At 40.7% G+C, this 17,967-nt stretch overlaps 1 long non-coding RNA gene and 1 other non-coding gene across 2 annotated transcripts; both read left to right on the top strand.

Moving 5' to 3' along the window:
* LOC148933605 (uncharacterized) lies at positions 1-855 on the top strand. The gene is made up of 2 exons (XR_016134728.1): positions 1-289; positions 741-855. It is a non-coding gene; the product is annotated as an uncharacterized LOC148933605 (long non-coding RNA).
* Positions 856-15,834: 14,979 nt separating this feature from the next.
* LOC148933604 (small nucleolar RNA R71) lies at positions 15,835-15,941 on the top strand. The gene has a single exon (XR_016134791.1). It is a non-coding gene; the product is annotated as a small nucleolar RNA R71 (small nucleolar RNA).
* Positions 15,942-17,967: the final 2,026 nt, after the last annotated feature.

Raw genomic sequence — 17,967 nt, 5'->3', positions numbered from 1 at the left:
TATAACCCAAAAAATACTAACCTTTTAAAGGAGAACACATAAAAAATTCATCTCCAATCCAATCGGCGTCAACACACCGCCGCCACATCTATCTTACTCCGTCTCCGATTCAACTTGTCTTGCTAGTACTCTCAATTCGGCCATCTCCAGTCTCGCCGACGATCCTCTGCCTCCCGACGCCACACTGTCAACGGTCCCATCACACCGTCCCGACTAAGATCTCGGCAGCACTCCGGCTTGCCGTCGTGTATATGGATTCGTGCCCGCTTCGAAAATTTTTCTTACTCAGGTTCGGTTCGGAATTATTACCTTTTGCATACTTGGCTTGTTCAATTCTATTTTGACTAAGAGTAATGCCAATATGTTACTTGTTCAATTTCTAAATCCAGTTTCATGTTGTAATCTTCAATTATTTGTAAATGGCAATGTCTGATACAATTTCCAGTTGAGCTTGAATTTGGGCTTTCATAAATTCAGTCTATACAACAAATTTCGTCCAAGACGAAGAATTTATTAAAGAAAATAAGATTATTTACCTCTTCACTTTATTCTCCATTTTTAGTTGTATTCAAAGTTGAATTTATGCTGGGTGAAACTGTATCTTTTTCTCTTCTACTCTTTCTACAAAAGATTTTTCATACTATATTCTTTTCAGCTTTTCGACATCAAGAATGAATTCTTCTCCTCCCTTGATGTCTGAAACGATTTTAACTTTACTCCTTTATGCTTTTTCACTGCAGTTCTTCAACTGGCTGAGAAGATGATGTAGCAAAGCCAAGTATATGCTGTAGCAAAGCCAAGTATATGCACACTGTTTTCTTTGAAAATTAGAAAAATACTAATGCCATTCTCCTTTTTTGCAGTCTAACAGATCTTAGGATTCATGAAGAATGAGTTTATCCAGTGAAGAAAAATGGATACGACACAAATAATTGTATTAAAAAATTAAATAATAAAGACAACACACAGACCAAAAAACAACTGAAAAAAATAGCCAAAATGACAAAATCAGATACAAACGCACGGGAGAAGAAGAAGTATGTAATTTTGGAGAAGAGAGTGAAATGGACATGGAAAACTAATTGATGATGATAGGTATTTATAGAAAAACTTAGTGCCTTTGGCTCTGTTTATACATTTTAATGAAATAATCACAGTTTTCTAAAATCGTAGCTTGTATGGCAGTATTATGTAATCTTTCACATTTTCCCAACATCTGCACACAAAAGCTCCCAAAATAAAAAGCTTTCACGATAACCCATGCCATACTCTGTCTTCTGGCGTGCAGAGTAAATATATACCGGTTATTGTTTTTAATTTGAATTTATACGACATTTTTTAGATACAACCCATATTTAAATATATACCGGTTATTGTTTTTAATTTGAATTTATACGACATTTTCTGTTGATTTTCACGAAACTGTGATAAGTGCAGAATACTCATGTGTCATGAATGTATTATACTTGCATGATAGATTATTAAAGCAGATTTCAAAGTATCAGTCTTGAAGTCTTGAACCACTAGCTCATTGTTTAAATTTGTTGTAATAAATGAGGCGGAACTTTCAAATTTCCGAGCTCACTCATTCAAACCGAGTTCGAAATTGGTTGTACATCCATAAGGGAGAACCACCGGCCAGAGTTCAATTTTGTGCCACAACAACTTTCTGCCAAAAAAGGAAAACTCCAACGTCCAAAACATTGCTACCTCACAAAATCTGTCCCCTTTTATTTTCATAAACCAAACCTATATTGGGACCCTTTTCCCACTGCTATTCAAGAAGGTGTTGACGTAAATTTCGAAGATCCTCTGCCTACAATTGGATCCTCTGAAGTGTCGACGTAAATTTCAAAGATCCTCCTAGTTTCATCAGGGAGTAGGTGACGCTAGTGTCTGTCATTGGAGAGTTGGATTTCATCCAACGACGGCGTGGGAAACATCCGACGTGTTGAACATATAACGAATGAGTACATTTTTGATGTGTGCTAGGTGGGAAGTCGCAAATCTTTGGGAAGTCGCATCATCACAGGAGACGTAGGGACAGTGGCGGACCTATCAAGAGCTTTGGGGGTCCCATGGAACCCCCAACTATTTCACAATTTATACTATATATATTCGTAGTATATTCATATTCACTCATCAATTCAAGTGGCTAGTCTCTGCACTTATCAATTTCCCGGTCCAAGTTCAACTCCCTTCAAGCTCCTTTGGCTTTTACATTTCAATTTGTCTTTTAACTATTTTTTTTATGTTTTTTGCTATTATGCACTATAAATTATTGAGAGCTATACTAATTTTTCTTAAGCTATTATGGAAAAAAAAAATTTATGTTTTGTACTCCTACTTCATGACTAACTTATTTAAAAAATTATTCATAATTAATAATGTTAAATGCATAAATATCTCTAAACTCTAGTTTCCATATTACTAGTATTAATTATTTTTATCTCACTACTCATCTCTTTCGCATCTTTAATTCTTTATGATGTCACAACTTTTGGCAACACCGACATTTTAAAAACATCCTAGAATTGGATCCCTAACATTAAAATCATGTATCCGCCACTGCGTGGGAACATCCGACATATTGGCATATCAATTTGGATATTGATCGTCGGCGTCTAATCTAGTGAGTGCAAAATGTCGAGAGGGTAGAGAGCTATTTTGAGTGTTGAAAAATATAAGTTGAATGGTGTATTGTAACTCCCCAACTTTTTCTACTTTTTTTAGTTGTTCTTGAAAGGACGACATTTGTGTACCTGGAAATTTTTCGCCTTTGTTTCTGTTGTCGAGAGAAGGATTTTACAAATTTGGACTTTAACTATTATTCTTTTACTAGCTTATTTGAAGCCATTTATTAAGAGCCCAAAACATATTTTTATTCTTTATTTTGAAGCCTAATTATTCCATGAGAATTTATTAACCAACGCCCAAATTTCTGTAGCACAAAATATGGGGATGAACTGCAGTTCTCCACAACTGAAAAAGAGGAAAATCGTTCCAAGTAATCTCAACAACAATCCGAGAATTTTCCTACATATACATATCCCCCATGATCCCACGTTCGACAGCTTTCATTCAAAATCACAAGCCACACTCAATTTCTCAACTTTTCCACAAATTTTCTCACCCTTTTCAATCCAAAATTTTGAAGATAACCGATGACAGTTGACAGCAGCCGCGTCGGCAGTGGCGGCGAGGGAGAAACTGACGAGAAGCAGGGGCTGACCGCGACGACGACGGCGGCTTCAGTCTGGCATCATGATTGACAACACATAAATCGCAAGGGGGAAGACGGAGAACAGTAGATCTACGAAAGAGAAGAAGATTTCGGCAGTTTGCGGTGGTGGCGTTTTGATCAGCAGCGGCTGACCGACCGATACATCGGCAACGACGGTGCGCAGAGCGATTAACGGCGGTGGCTAATGATGCAGAGGAGCAGTGAGAGACAAATTAGGATTTTCGATTTGTACGCGAAATCTGGTGGAGCGATGTGAGACCAGACTGGAGATGATAGTGCGGCGGCGGCTTGCACACGGACGAGTTGTGGAGGAACATGCAATGGCGGTGCTGGAGTTTCACGGCGATGACGATGGCAACAAGCCTGTTGGTCGAGAATAAGAAAGGAAGAAGATTGGCGGAGGTGGAGGTGAGCCGTCGAGCTCGCCGACGGAGTTCGGATTGGGGACAGTAGCCGGTGACAGAGAGATGAGATTATGCTCTGCTTTGGGGATCTTTCATTTTCGAGGAAGTAGATAGATGACAGATAGGATGAGAAATGGAAATTTAGAATAGAGGGAGAAGAGGGAGAACACAAGAGCAATGCGATGGTGGGCTTATGGCTCTGTTTAGGTTAGGGTTGGGAAAAAATACCGAAATACCGCCCTTATCGTACCGAAAAATACAGAAAATACCGAATTTTCGGTATACCGTGACTTTCGGTACGGTATGATATCTTACCGAAAGATTCCGGTAAGGTAACGATATTAATTTTCAAATACCGCGGTATACCGCTGCATACCGAAATTCGGTATATACCGCAAACTAAGGTATATACCACAAAAATATAAACACAATTATATATAAAATATATTTTATATATTTTTAAATTATAAAGTCTATTGTGAAATATAAATATAATTATGAATAAATTATATTTTTTTTAAATTATAAAATATAAATAATATTCTAAATACTCTAATTTTCTATTTTAATTGATGTTGAAAATCAGGTATACCACAAAAGTAAGGTATACCGAACTTCGGTACGGTATACCGAAAATGAGGTACGATATCGGTATGGAAATTCGTCATACTGAAAATAAGGTATACCGAAGTTAGGTATGCCGAAAACTTTGGTAAGGTAAAGGTATGACTTTTTCGCATACCGTATTTACGGTAAGGTATACGGTATGGCGGTTTCGGTAAGGTATACCGTACCTACCCACCCCTAGTTTAGGTAGCTGGAAGTTGCCAGTTGGATTATTAAGTGGGAAAGTTAAGGACGTTGGCCTCATGAGAAAAATTAGATGGGAATAGAACAATTAAAGTTGGGTTATGCTAATTGATTTCTTGGAAAAGATACAATGATGAGAAAAACGAAAGAGACCAGAGGAGTAACATTTTGGGAGCTCGAATGGCTGGCCAACGTCGCTGCGACGTCACTGGTGACCTCAAAATAAATGAAAGAGAAGGATGAATACGATGTGTTAGAGTCACATAAAATTTTATAATTTCCTAAGAGAGATTGAAGGGTAAGATTTATACATGCATGCTTTGTTTAAATTAAATTTATTTATCTTAAAGTCTAATTTTTAGCATATTATGTTCTTTCAAAAAGGGGATGATTTTGCATGCTATTTGAGAAAGGAATCGAATGACGAGTTGAGGATTTAAGCGAATGAGGCGGACTTTCTTTTTAAATAAGGGCTATGTCCTAAGCATGTTATTTTTGAAATGATGGGAGATATGTCTGTCATGCCATATTTTCTTTTTGAGATGCTGTGGGACCTATCTGAAGTGGCTTTTGTCATGTATGGTTAACGAATTCGGATCTGACTAGGGAGTGAGTCCCTACTCAGGCTGGTGTACACCCAGTAGATCGTGCGCTATCTCTTTGAGTTGGCCGGTCTAGTGACTTGGAATGTGGCCACATTCCTTGTCATGTAGTTCAGATATGGTATGGTGATGTTGATGATGTTGAGGTTGATGGTGATGATGATGTTGGTGAAATGTTTTAGTGACTCGGGACCTTTCAAAGTTAAAACCCCGACGTCACTCGTTAATGGCATGATATATAATTTTTATAAAAATGTTTTTGGCATGAGTCCACTGAGTGCATCAAGTACTCAGCCCTGCATTTGTTTTAAAAAAAATGTGCAGGTAGAGCTGTGACGAGCGTGGTGGGTGTTGAGCATAAAAGTGAAGAAGATGTTTGTCAAATATTCGGAATATGTTGTGTCTTCATACATGACATCATTCTACTCTTGAATGCTTCCGCTGAATGTTGTTTCTTTTGAGTTCTTGTATTGTGGATATAATATTCTTTTGAGTTGTTGATTATTGAGATACTCTGATTTTTATTCGAGTTTTTTTCTATTATATCGAGCTTTGGCCGAGTTTTGTTGTTTCCCCCTTTCTTCTCCGCTTCTTTAACCCTCCACTGGTGGCGATTCACCGTGTTTTCTATCATTAGAAAATGCGGGCGTGACAAAGTTATTGATAAGAATAGAAAGTATTGAAGTGTAAAATTTGGAAAAAAAAGAGTGAATTACATATTTAGGACCTATACTTATCACGACGAACGTTTGCGGTCCCTATATTTGCAAAATATCACTTGTGGTCCATATACTTGTACTTATGCACGTTTTAAGGTTCTTTTCACTTTTTGATCTTTTTTGGACGAAAATACCCCCAAAGGGCTAAAGGGAAAATTTGTACACTATTTTCTCTCTTTCCTCCTCCTTTCTTTTTCCTTTGTCTATAATAAAATTAGAACTAAAATTATGGGGTTTTTAATCTTATTTCCTTGTGTTCTGTTAAATTTTTGGAGAAATTTAATCATATGTTGATAAATTTTACATTTTCACATCATTTTCCTTCACCACACTAGAGTATTTGTGATTATGCTTCAAATGTGGAGTATTATAATTAATGTTCCCGTGAATAAAAGATTAAAAATTTGAATGACGAATTTCAACAAGTGAATATCTGAATCTAATCATTCGTAAAGTGAGAAATAATAAGTGGTAATGGCATGGATGGAAATTATGGTAATTTTGGTTGTGTATTTAGCAAGTGGTTGGCGCCCGCGACTTATATGGGTTCTCACATCATAAATTTCTCTTCGCAATTCTAACAAAATAATGTAAGATAAACTTCTTAGCTGAACATTTGATTTGTCTTATTTCCTTCTTCAAATATGTCTCATCTCAAATTTTCTTGTAATTATACAAGTCATTTACAGAAAAAAGAAAGAGAAAAAAATGAAGAAGATAGAAAAAGGAGAGAAAATAGTACTCCCTCCGTTCCATAGTAATGGAGGCAAAATTTTTCGGCACGGAGATTAAGAAAAATTGTGTTAGGTGAGTTAAGTAAAGAGAGAATAAAGTGAAAAATGAAAAAGGTAGAGAGATGAAGATAGAAAAAAGTAAGAGAGAGTAAAGTATGTGTGGAAAAATGTGTTGACTTTTACTAAAAAGGGAAATGACTCTATTACTATGGAACGGACGGAAATGGAAAAACGCCCCTATTACTATGGAACGGAGGGAGTACTTTTTTTTTTAGAACACCTTAGTGGTGGAGGGTTCGTGGGTCCCTCACCCCTTTATATCATCAACTGCAATTTTACATTCTGCCCAAAAGTGGCTTACAAAACAAGAACATGGAATACACAAACAACAAGGCTAGAGTAAGGAGGTGGCATGATCTAGATAGAAATTCTCGGCACCCCTATACTCTTGCCCGACCAAGTCAAGTTGGGTCTTCATTTTTCTCTGCTGACCGTCTGATATTTGGGATGTTGAGTCTATCCATACGGGCCATGGCCTTCACAAAAGGCGGGGTCGTTTCATGCTCGAACTCAAACCGTTGTTCTTGCCTTCCCCCTTGTTTAGCGAGATAATCCGCGATCCAGTTACCCTCCCTATGAATATGCGTGATTTTGTATTGGAAATCCCTAAGCCTATTCCTTATCTTCGTCAACACATGTCGATGGTCCGCAACCCCTCGTCTCCCTGTTTCGATCAGGCTGACCACTTCTTGTGCGTCAACCTCTATCCAAATATTTCCCCCAAAACCTCTAACCAGCTCAAGTCCTCGAAGCACACCTTTAAGTTCAGCTTCAACACCGGATTTCGCAAAGAAGTGATCTATAAATCCCTTTAGAATCATTCCTTGATCATTTCGAATGACTCCTCCTCCACCCGCCATAAAGGTCACTCCTGCGAAGGCCCCATCGGTGTTAATCTTTACGTAGCCCGATTGCGGAAGTTGCCACCAAACCACTCGTGATTGAGGCGCCCTATTCACCTTTTGCTGTGGGAGATTAAAGGTAACGTTAGGGGCCGATCCCTTCCATTGTGCCCCTTGTATCTTCCTTGCTAGGATCGCCCATTGTAGATGATTTTGAACTCGTTCAATTACATTGCCGCTGCTGAAAATAACACCTCAATGAATGACGTTATTTCTCTCGGTCCATATGAACCAGAGAATCAAACAAGGGATGAGGATATTGACATGCTCTTTTGTTGTTTGCATCGCATTTGATTTCCACCACCGGATTCTTAGTTCTATATTCGTCATATCCCTCGGGAATTCTGGAGCATCCGGGAACCAATTAGCAAAGTACCTCCATATTTTTGCCATTGTGGCTCCTTGAATAAACAGATGCTCTCTTGTCTCTTCACTTGAGTTCTTACAGCACTTGCATTTCGACGCAAGGTGAATGCTTCTCCACTGTAATTTTGCATCCATCGGGACCCTATTAGCCAAGAGTCTCCAAATGAAGATTGATATAGACGGCGATAAGGCAGGGCTCCATATAAGCCGAAAGATCTCCATCTTTTCCTGTTGATGTCTAATAATCTCCGATGCCGACTGATGCACTTTTTATTTGCACTATAAATACCTGCAAGTATACAGAGTAGGTATAGTATAGCAAAAGGTTAGTACCGGGTATCGAACACGGAGAAGATGTACACAAAGTGTCTATCTTCTACTAGAACTCAATTACTATCTGGAGAAACAAGAATTTTTGGAAACTTTTGAAAACAGTAAATATTAAAAACAGTAAACAACTAAATGCAAGCAAATCACGGAGAGAAAAGTATAGAGATAAGGGGAATTCCAGGGATGTGCTTTCACTTTTATGGTTATACAAATTCCAAACTACAATACCCTAGCACAGTTAATACTTTGAAAGGACGAGTCACCTAGCTTATGCTCATGCGATACAAACGTTGATTACTAACATTAGGGTTGTCAATCCTAACACGTAACTCCAAAAAGCTCCTAAGACCCTTGAAAAGTCCTCACTCTCAATTAACAGTGCCGTTTTAAAGGAAGCTAACTGTAGTGTCTACTAAGTGGATCTAACTCGCTAGAACTCTGTCACAGTTATGAAGCAAGTTGTATTGAATCATACATAATTGTGTCACTCAATTATGAAGCATCATGATTAACTTAGGGAAGAAACAAAGTAAAAACAAAACGGATATTAAATAGAAAACGGAATTGTATAACCAAAGTTGCTACTAACACATCCCTAGAATCCTATGAGTTTAGTTACACATGACTGAATAAACTAAAAACATAGATTGAAGGGAAAACAATTTGAACATAAAACTAAAGCAAATAAAACCCGTAGGTTGAATCCTTGTCGTTCTTGATGTTCTTGAAATCCTTCTCCAACTCCTTGCACAATTGAAGTACTCTAGCTTTTGATCTCTATGAATGTTGCAAGTAGTCACTCTCTTTCTCTATGAATGTGTCCTTGTTGTGTGAAACTCCCTTTTTGATGAAGCTTGAGGTCCTATTTATAGGGGAAGATTATTCCTCATCATAGAAGGAAAAGATCTTCAAAGTTTGGTAAATCTTGGAGCAAATCTAGGGCTGGTCGGATTCGCCGCCTTTCTCCGGCGGGCCGCCGCACCTTGGCCGGCGGTCGCCGCGTTGGAGTCCAGAGACTCTGACCCTTCGGTGGCGGACCGCCACATGTCCTCCGGCGGTCGCCGGGCGAGACTCTTCTCCTAGCGTAATTTTCCGAGGCGGGCCGCCACATAGCTCTGACCGCCGGGCGCCGGCGGTCGCCGTACAACTTCGCGGCGGTCGCTGGTCGCCGTCTGACTCCAGATTTCCAGACTATGCGTTTTTACTCCCCTTTTCGGCTCAAATATGCACATTTCTCACAAAACACGTCAAAATACCAAAATGTATAGAATATGCAAATAATGGACATGTAGAGTGATTTTGATAACAAAAACGGACCAAATAATGGCCTTAAAACAGTGCAAAATCCGGGCGTATCAACTCCCCCAAACTTACATTTTTGTTTGTCCTCGAACAAAACACTAAAGACACAAGAATAGACGCACGGAATGCACAAGGACTAGACGTCATAATTGCCTCAAAAGATGAAAGAATAGATTAAGCATGGATTAACACAATCAAATCAAGCAAGGTTTAATAGTGCACTTTCATTACTAACTCGTGGAACACCTTGAATTCAAGCACTCACATGTGGCAAACTTCCAAAGATGGGAAGTGTTCTTTCTCTCACTCTCAAAGTGTATAAAGGTAAAGTGTAAATCACTCAAATCATGCATCATGCAAAGTTTACCATAGGCTTGCTCAAAGTCTAATCCCTTCTCTACTCAATGTGATTAAGCATCAAAAGTCCGAAAGGTCTTTCTTTTCGGTTGTAACGTAGGCTCTTTGGTAGGTGAGGAATATTTGGCTAAAAAGTGACTCAAATATAAAAATATCCCAAGTAGAGTTAAGATGACTCCACTTTTTTAAAACTTAAGGCACTTCTAACGCTTTATTTTTCTCCTTCAATTTACTTTCAATCCTTTGATTTTATTTTCTTTTCACAACCTTTCACACATTTTTTTTTCTTTTTTCTTTTTTTTTTCTTCTTTTTTTACACAGCCTTTCCTTTTTTTTTCCTAAGATCAAGCACATATTTGGAATTTTTCTTAATTTCACAACTTGTACTTTCTTAATATTAAGCACACTACTTTTTATACTTTCCTCCTTATCTCTCCAATTCCTTTACAAAAGAAGATAACAAAAACTATACTAACCCAAGGAATTGTCCCCCCATTTATTTTGGCTTCCAAAGAAAAGGCTTAAAGGCTCAAAATTGGCTCCAAAGGAAAAATTTGAGAGGGTCGAAAATTTTGGATATAAAAGTAGCTAAGAAAAGACGGCCTAACATCCTCCTAAATCAACTTAAACACTATGTAAACTTAGGCAGACTAGAAGCAAGTTCTAGAAACATATACATGCATACAAATAAATCACACAAGAAAGAATTTAAGGCTCAAATCTCACAAGGTAAAAGCACGATTCAAGGCGAACAAGCAATTCACTAATTATGCACCTTTTCACCCAACCATCATATCAAAACGTTAAGCCACACTTAAACATAGATGGAATATAATATCATTGGCAACTCGGTCTAATGTGTCCCTAAGCATGCGTGTTTCTAAGTTCTTCATGTTATGTTCATGACATGGATTCAAGAAAACATTTTTAGAACACAAAAATCTCCTACGGGTTTTTGGAAAATTAAAGCAAAAACAAACTAACAACAAAAAGAAAACCCTAAACTCACGGTCCACCACTTCATCCCCCCAAACTTATTTACAACAAAGTGTAAAATAAGTTTGTAGAGTCGGTAGGGACGTGAGTATACTACTGAAAAAAAACGTACCCTGAAAAATTTCGCGTAGAGGTTGAGCGGGGCGAAAATTCGAAGAATTTCGAAAAATCGCGCTGAAAAATTGTGCCCAGGTGGCGGTCCGCCGCAGCTGTTCGGTGGTCGCCGCACGTCAAAGATGCTTTCCAGCGTTCAGGTGGCGGACCGCCGCAGAGCTTGCGGCGGTCGCCACGGAGAGGTCAGAACCTGCGAAAATTTTTGCAAAGCACAAAATTAAACCAAAACCAAAAATACTTAAAATTAAAGCAAAAATTGTTAAAACAAGGAAATAAATCGTCTCAAAAATATCCAAAAACATGGTACAAATGCTCATTTAAAGTCATCGAGCTTGACTTCTTCAATCTTGAGGAGGTGGAGGGAAATGGGCGCTAAGATCCTCGAAAGCTCCAACGAGGTACGTGATATCACTCCTCATTGTCTCTCGTTCCTCTCTAGCTTCGGCGGCCATCCTTCGGAGCTCTTCATATTGTTGCCGCCGATGAACGTCTCCCAAACGTTGTTGCTCCCAAAGTTCTTGCTCCGCCGTGCGCCAATCGCCTTGAGCCGTCCACCCTTGGCGGTTGTAGGCATTCTCCGCTTGTTGCTCCGCCCATCGATTGTCCCAAGCGTTGGACATGTTTTGCATATAGGAGAAAATTTCTCCTAATTGGGCGGAGGTGTTGACTTGAAACTCCTCTTCCGGATTTGGCCTCCCGCGGCGGCGGTTCGCTCTTGTCCGGCGGCGATGTCCTTCCACTTCCTCTTCTTCTTCTTCCTCTTCTCGTCGTGGTTGGGATTGCGGTGGTGGCGGTGCTTCACTCCTTTGAGCTTGTGAATGCTCCGCGCCTTCTTCATGGTTATCAATGGCATCAAATGCGGAATCCTCATCGGGCTCAAATTGAGGAATGCGAGAGGGAATGTTCCTCTTTCTAAATTCCCCATTGACGGGGTTAGCCTCGATAGCTCTCCGGTGGGCGGGTGTGTCGAGCTTCCAATTGGCTTGGTTTGCCCAAACATCGACTTTGGTCAATTGCGGGAGTGGAACGGGAAAGTGATCCCCCGCTACTTGCATAAAATACCCTTGACCCCAATGACCGGTCTTCAAAAGCCCCACCGAAAATAGCACCTCATAAGTGATAAACTTTTCTCCACCATCCTCCGTCATACCGGCAAAAGAGACCCCCAAATGTTCGCCAATTGCCGTAATCAATCCCCCACAACAAATGACGCCCCCGTCTTTCTTCGTGATCCTATCCACATAGTAAGTAAAGAGGGTCCCATAATCGATTCCCTTCTTGTTGAGTAGGCACCACATCACGTTGAGCTCCGTTTGGGAGACACTTCCCCCATCGATACGAGCAAACATAAGCTGAGTCATAGCACGATGGAGGTACCTCAAGACGGGGTTGCGAATTGATGAAGACTTGGCATAGCCCGCTACATGCTCTTGCTCATTTGTCATCGCCCCCCAAACCCCGGAAAATTCATATTCATTGTCCTCTTCGGGGTTGGGGTCGAAGCAATGGAAGATCCCACTAAGCTCTTCCATGGTGAGCGAGTGCCAACGGTTCCCTAGGCGGAAATCGATGCTAAGTGGAAAATTTTGGCGGCGATCCTTAGTAACCTTTAGCGAGCTGAGGAACTCGAGAGTATACTTTCGAAACGATGGCCACTTCCTTTGGAACATGTAGACGAGACCATTCCCATCACCCACGTCGCACAACTTCCAAAAATCCTCCATGATCCCCAAAGTTTGGAGAGGGAAATCGTGGGGATATCTAGAAGGTGCCGTTTCTCGGGCCGACACTTTCTTCCACATAGCCTTTTGCTCTTCCGTGGCAAGGCTAATGCCAAAGTTCTTTGCATTCTCCGGTTTCCCTTTTGATCCCATTATCATACAAAAGAAATTACACTCTTAAAAGAGCATCAACAAGTAGGAGATCAAAAGTTCCCCCAAACTTGCATTCAACCAAGTAAAAATCAAGAGATAAGAACTTATATGCAAGCTTGGGTAAAATAGCATCCCAATTTTTAGCATAATATCATTTTAAGCAAAAACAACCAAATTAGGACACAAAAAATCATCCTCCAACGTGAATTCATCCCCCATGCAGAGACGTATCAACCAAATATCCATAAAAACCAACAATCTCTACAAAATCACAAATATTGCAATTCATGGAAGTAATAATAGCCTCACAATGCTATGAACATGATTGCTACTTTTAAACTCTAAAAACCAAGAGAGAATCATCATTCACAACTTAATAATCACCAACCAAGCAAATTTTAAACCATAGAATTCAAAAATTCATACGCATAATCATCCCCCATCATGAATTAAGAGATTCTACCGAACAATTCACCCAAAATAAAGCACAATCCATGGAAGAAATAAAGAAAAACCCAGAAATTGAGTTAGGATTCATACCTTTTTGTGGAGAAAATTTATAGAAGAAGAGCTCTAGACTTTGAGAGAATTGAGAGAATGATAGTGTGGGTGTGTGAATTTGGTGATTTATATAGGTGGGGGTTATGTGGAAGGAAGGAATTTGAGACGGAATGTGAAAAGGAATGGAAAACATACCTTTTATGGTGGAAATCCCGTCTCTGGACTGCGTGTGGCGACCGCCGCGTCTCTCGTGGCGGGCCGCCACACGGGCCTTCGTAAACAGCAATCCTGGCGGGCTGCCGCGGCCCGTGCAGCGGTTACTCTGGCCCGCCCTAAGCCTGCCCTAGGCCCGATCCTTCCTGCACATGTTAACACACGTGTGGCGACCGCCGTGCTTTAAGTGCGGCGACCGCCACCAATTTTTTTTTTTTTTTTTTTTTTTTTTTTTTTTTAAAATTTTTTTAACAGAACATAAAAAAAACGAGAAAATAAAAAAAGTAAAAGAAAATTGGGTTGCCTCCCAATAAGCGCTTTTGTTAAAGTCGTTAGCTCGACTTGAAGTGGCCCACTAGTTGGGCGGATCAATAACTCGAGTGTTGAAAATTGGCATAGGGAGCAATTTGGTCCCTAGCTTCTTCCACCACTTGTACTTCCCCTCTTTCGTTTTGATGACGTATATCTCGGGGTCCTCTTTGGGTGTTTTCTTTCTCTTCTGTTTCTTCTTCTGTGGAGCAGATGTAGAAGAATTAGCATCACCCTTTTTAGAAGAGTGTCTTACCTCTTTGACAATGTAGATAGTGGAGGTAGAAGGATCCTCCGCTTCAAAGGGATCTTTGGACTTGGTCAAGTCGGTAGCCATGACTGCTCTGCACTGTTGTTCCATTTTTGCCCGCTTTGCCTCCTCAAACTTTAGCATCTCGCTCTCAATCTTATAGGTGGATTGACCATGATTATCACTGATTGTGATCTCGCCACGACCTACATCAATCAAAGCTTTGCAAGTGGCAAGAAAATCTCTCCCTAAGATTAGAGGGACGTTCTTGTCTACTTTCATGTCAAGCACAATAAAGTCGGCAGGAAAAATAAAATCATCAACTTTAACTAAGACATCCTCAATCATACCTACAGTCTTGATGGACGAGTTATCGGCCAACCTGAGTGTTACATCTGAAGATTTGAGTGGCCCGATGTTGAGCTTTTCGTAGTACTTCAGTGGCATGAGATTGATGGACGATCCTAAGTCGCACAGTGCTTTGTCAACCTTCCCTTCTCCAATTCGGCACCTAATGATGAACTGGCCCGGATCTCTTTGCTTCACTGCCCTTTCCTTTTGGATGATCTCGCTGCAATGATGCGGTAGCTTAAGGTCGGCTTTAGTCGGCTTTTTTTTCCTCATTACCGCCTCCCTTAGTAGCTTCGCATACTTTGGTATCTCCTGCAACGATTCAACAAGTGGAATGTTAGTATGGACTTTGCAAAACATGTTAAGAAATTGCTTGAACTGCTCTTTAAGCTTGAACTTCCTCTTTGGCTGAAAAGGGAGTACAATCCCGTTGTGCCGCACAAGCTCCTGCTTAGTGGACGATTCTGCCTTCTCAGTGGCGGGCCGCTGCGGGGTGTGCGGCGGTCCGCCGGCGACTGGGCAGTCCTGCGTGGTTGACTCTGCCGTCTCAGTGGCGGGCCGCTGCGGGGTGTTCGGCGGTCCGCCGGCGACTGGGCAGTCCCCAGATTTCTGCTTTGCCACCCACTTCTTGTTAATATCATCCACTCTTGCTGCTGCCTTTGCTCTATCCTCATCTAACTTCTTCTGAATTTACTCCATTTGAGTGGTAATATTGGCTACAGCTGCCGAGATTGTGTTCATTCCTTGCTCGAGGTTGTTTATCCTTGCTTCGACCACTCCGATCTTGGTGTCATTAATCTTCCTATCTTGCGTAATTACCTCCAAAATCTTCGTGATTCCTTGTTCATACTTGTCTTCCTTCTTCATCGGCTCAACCACTCCTCCTTTGCTAACATTAAATCCTGCAGGGGGTTGCAAGTAATTATTGTTAGAATAAGAAAGATTTGGGTGCGGACGGTTCCCATTATAATTATTGAAATTACCGCCCCCCTGATTAGGGCGATAATTGTTATTGTAGTTTCTGGGACCGCCTCCTTGCACGTAGTTGATTTCTTCCACAGTTGATATGGCAGTTTCGGGTGCCTTGACCGCCACTATGGAAGTTGCCGGAATTGGATCTTCCTTCCTCGAGATGTGCAGTTGATCAATCCTGACTCTAAGTTCTGCTAACTCCTTAGCAAAAGAATTTTCTTCGGCCTCTTCTATGGCTGCTACTCTTCTCGTGGCATGCCTTTCCTTCGACCACCCCCGACTGTTGGTGGCGAACTCCTCGATCACCGCCATGGCATCCTCTCCTGTCTTTCTTAGAAATCCTCCATTTGCCCCTGAATCAAGCATAGCACATATTTTCTCATTAAATCCATTATAGAGGATTCCTACCTGATGGTCTATGGAAAAACCATGGTTTGGGCACTTTCGAAGAAGAGCTTTGAAACGAGCAAATGCCTCATAGAGGGGCTCGTCATGGCCTTGTGTGAACTAAAAGATCTCACTTTTGAGCTTCAAAATAGTGCCTGGCGGGTAGTATTTGTCGAGGAAGGTAGCTACGATGTCCTTCCATGTGGAGACCTTTTCTGGTGGCATACACTCAAACCACTCCTTAGCAGAATCAATCAATGAGAATGGAAAAATTCTTACCCGTATGGCATCGTCGTCGACACCATTTAATTTCAGAGTGTTTGCGATTTCCACGAATTTGGAGAGATGGCGGTTAGCATCTTCAGTCGCCCTACCTGCAAAAGGAGTTTGCTCGACCCTTTGGATAAGGGGCATGCGTAACTCAAAATTGTTAGCATCAATACGAGGGCCGTTAGGAAAAGTGATCATATTCCCATGATTGAACATGTTCATCACAGGTAATGTTTCTCTGTTCTTCTTTTCCATGGCTTCTCGGGCTGCTCTCTCCGCATCTCTCTCATCCATCAGCAACTTCACCATCTCCTGCAGCTTCTCAATATCTGTTCGGTCACCCATTGTTCTTGATCCTTTTTCACTTCTTATTATTCTACGAGTTCTTTCAAGTTCTAAATCAAGCGGCTCTAAGATGTACTTCCCAGAACGCGTTCGCATACAAAACCTGCAAGACTCGAAAACAAAAAAAAAATTAAAACAAAAAGCAATAAAAATCCAAAGTAGTAAAATTATCGTTTGAAGATATCACTCCAAAGTGAATTGTCTTCCCCGGCAACGGCGCCAAAAACTTGATGCACTTTTTATTTGCACTATAAATACCTGCAAGTATACAGAGTAGGTATAGTATAGCAAAAGGTTAGTACCGGGTATCGAACACGGGGAAGATGTACACAAAGTGTCTATCTTCTACTAGAACTCAATTACTATCTGGAGAAACAAGAATTTTTGGAAACTTTTGAAAACAGTAAATATTAAAAACAGTAAACAACTAAAAGCAAGCAAATCACGGAGAGAAAAGTATAGAGATAAGGGGAATTCCAGGGATGTGCTTTCACTTTTATGGTTATACAAATTCCAAACTACAATACCCTAGCACAGTTAATACTTTGAAAGGACGAGTCACCTAGCTTATGCTCATGCGATACAAACGTTGATTACTAACATTAGGGTTGTCAATCCTAACACGTAACTCCAAAAAGCTCCTAAGACCCTTGAAAAGTCCTCACTCTCAATTAACAGTGCCGTTTTAAAGGAAGCTAACTGTAGTGTCTACTAAGTGGATCTAACTCGCTAGAACTCTGTCACAGTTATGAAGCAAGTTGTATTGAATCATACATAATTGTGTCACTCAATTATGAAGCATCATGATTAACTTAGGGAAGAAACAAAGTAAAAACAAAACGGATATTAAATAGAAAACGGAATTGTATAACCAAAGTTGCTACTAACACATCCCTAGAATCCTATGAGTTTAGTTACACATGACTGAATAAACTAAAAACATAGATTGAAGGGAAAACAATTTGAACATAAAACTAAAGCAAATAAAACCCGTAGGTTGAATCCTTGTCGTTCTTGATGTTCTTGAAATCCTTCTCCAACTCCTTGCACAATTGAAGTACTCTAGCTTTTGATCTCTATGAATGTTGCAAGTAGTCACTCTCTTTCTCTATGAATGTGTCCTTGTTGTGTGAAACTCCCTTTTTGATGAAGCTTGAGGTCCTATTTATAGGGGAAGATTATTCCTCATCATAGAAGGAAAAGATCTTCAAAGTTTGGTAAATCTTGGAGCAAATTTAGGGCTGGTCGGATTCGCCGCCTTTCTCCGGCGGGCCGCCGCACCTTGGCCGGCGGTCGCCGCGTTGGAGTCCAGAGACTCTGACCCTTCGGTGGCGGACCGCCACATGTCCTCCGGCGGTCGCCGGGCGAGACTCTTCTCCTAGCGTAATTTTCCGAGGCGGGCCGCCGCATAGCTCTGACCGCCGGGCGCCGGCGGTCGCCGTACAACTTCGCGGCGGTCGCTGGTCGCCGTCTGAGTCCAGATTTCCAGACTATGCATTTTTACTCCCCTTTTCGGCTCAAATATGCACATTTTTCACAAAACACGTCAAAATAC

Source organism: Salvia hispanica, chromosome 1 (assembly GCF_029641045.1).
Source record: "Salvia hispanica isolate PSC_SH4W2 chromosome 1, Shi_PSC_v1, whole genome shotgun sequence".
Taxonomy (NCBI): Eukaryota; Viridiplantae; Streptophyta; class Magnoliopsida; order Lamiales; family Lamiaceae; genus Salvia; species Salvia hispanica.
This window is presented reverse-complemented; position numbering and strand designations above follow the sequence as displayed.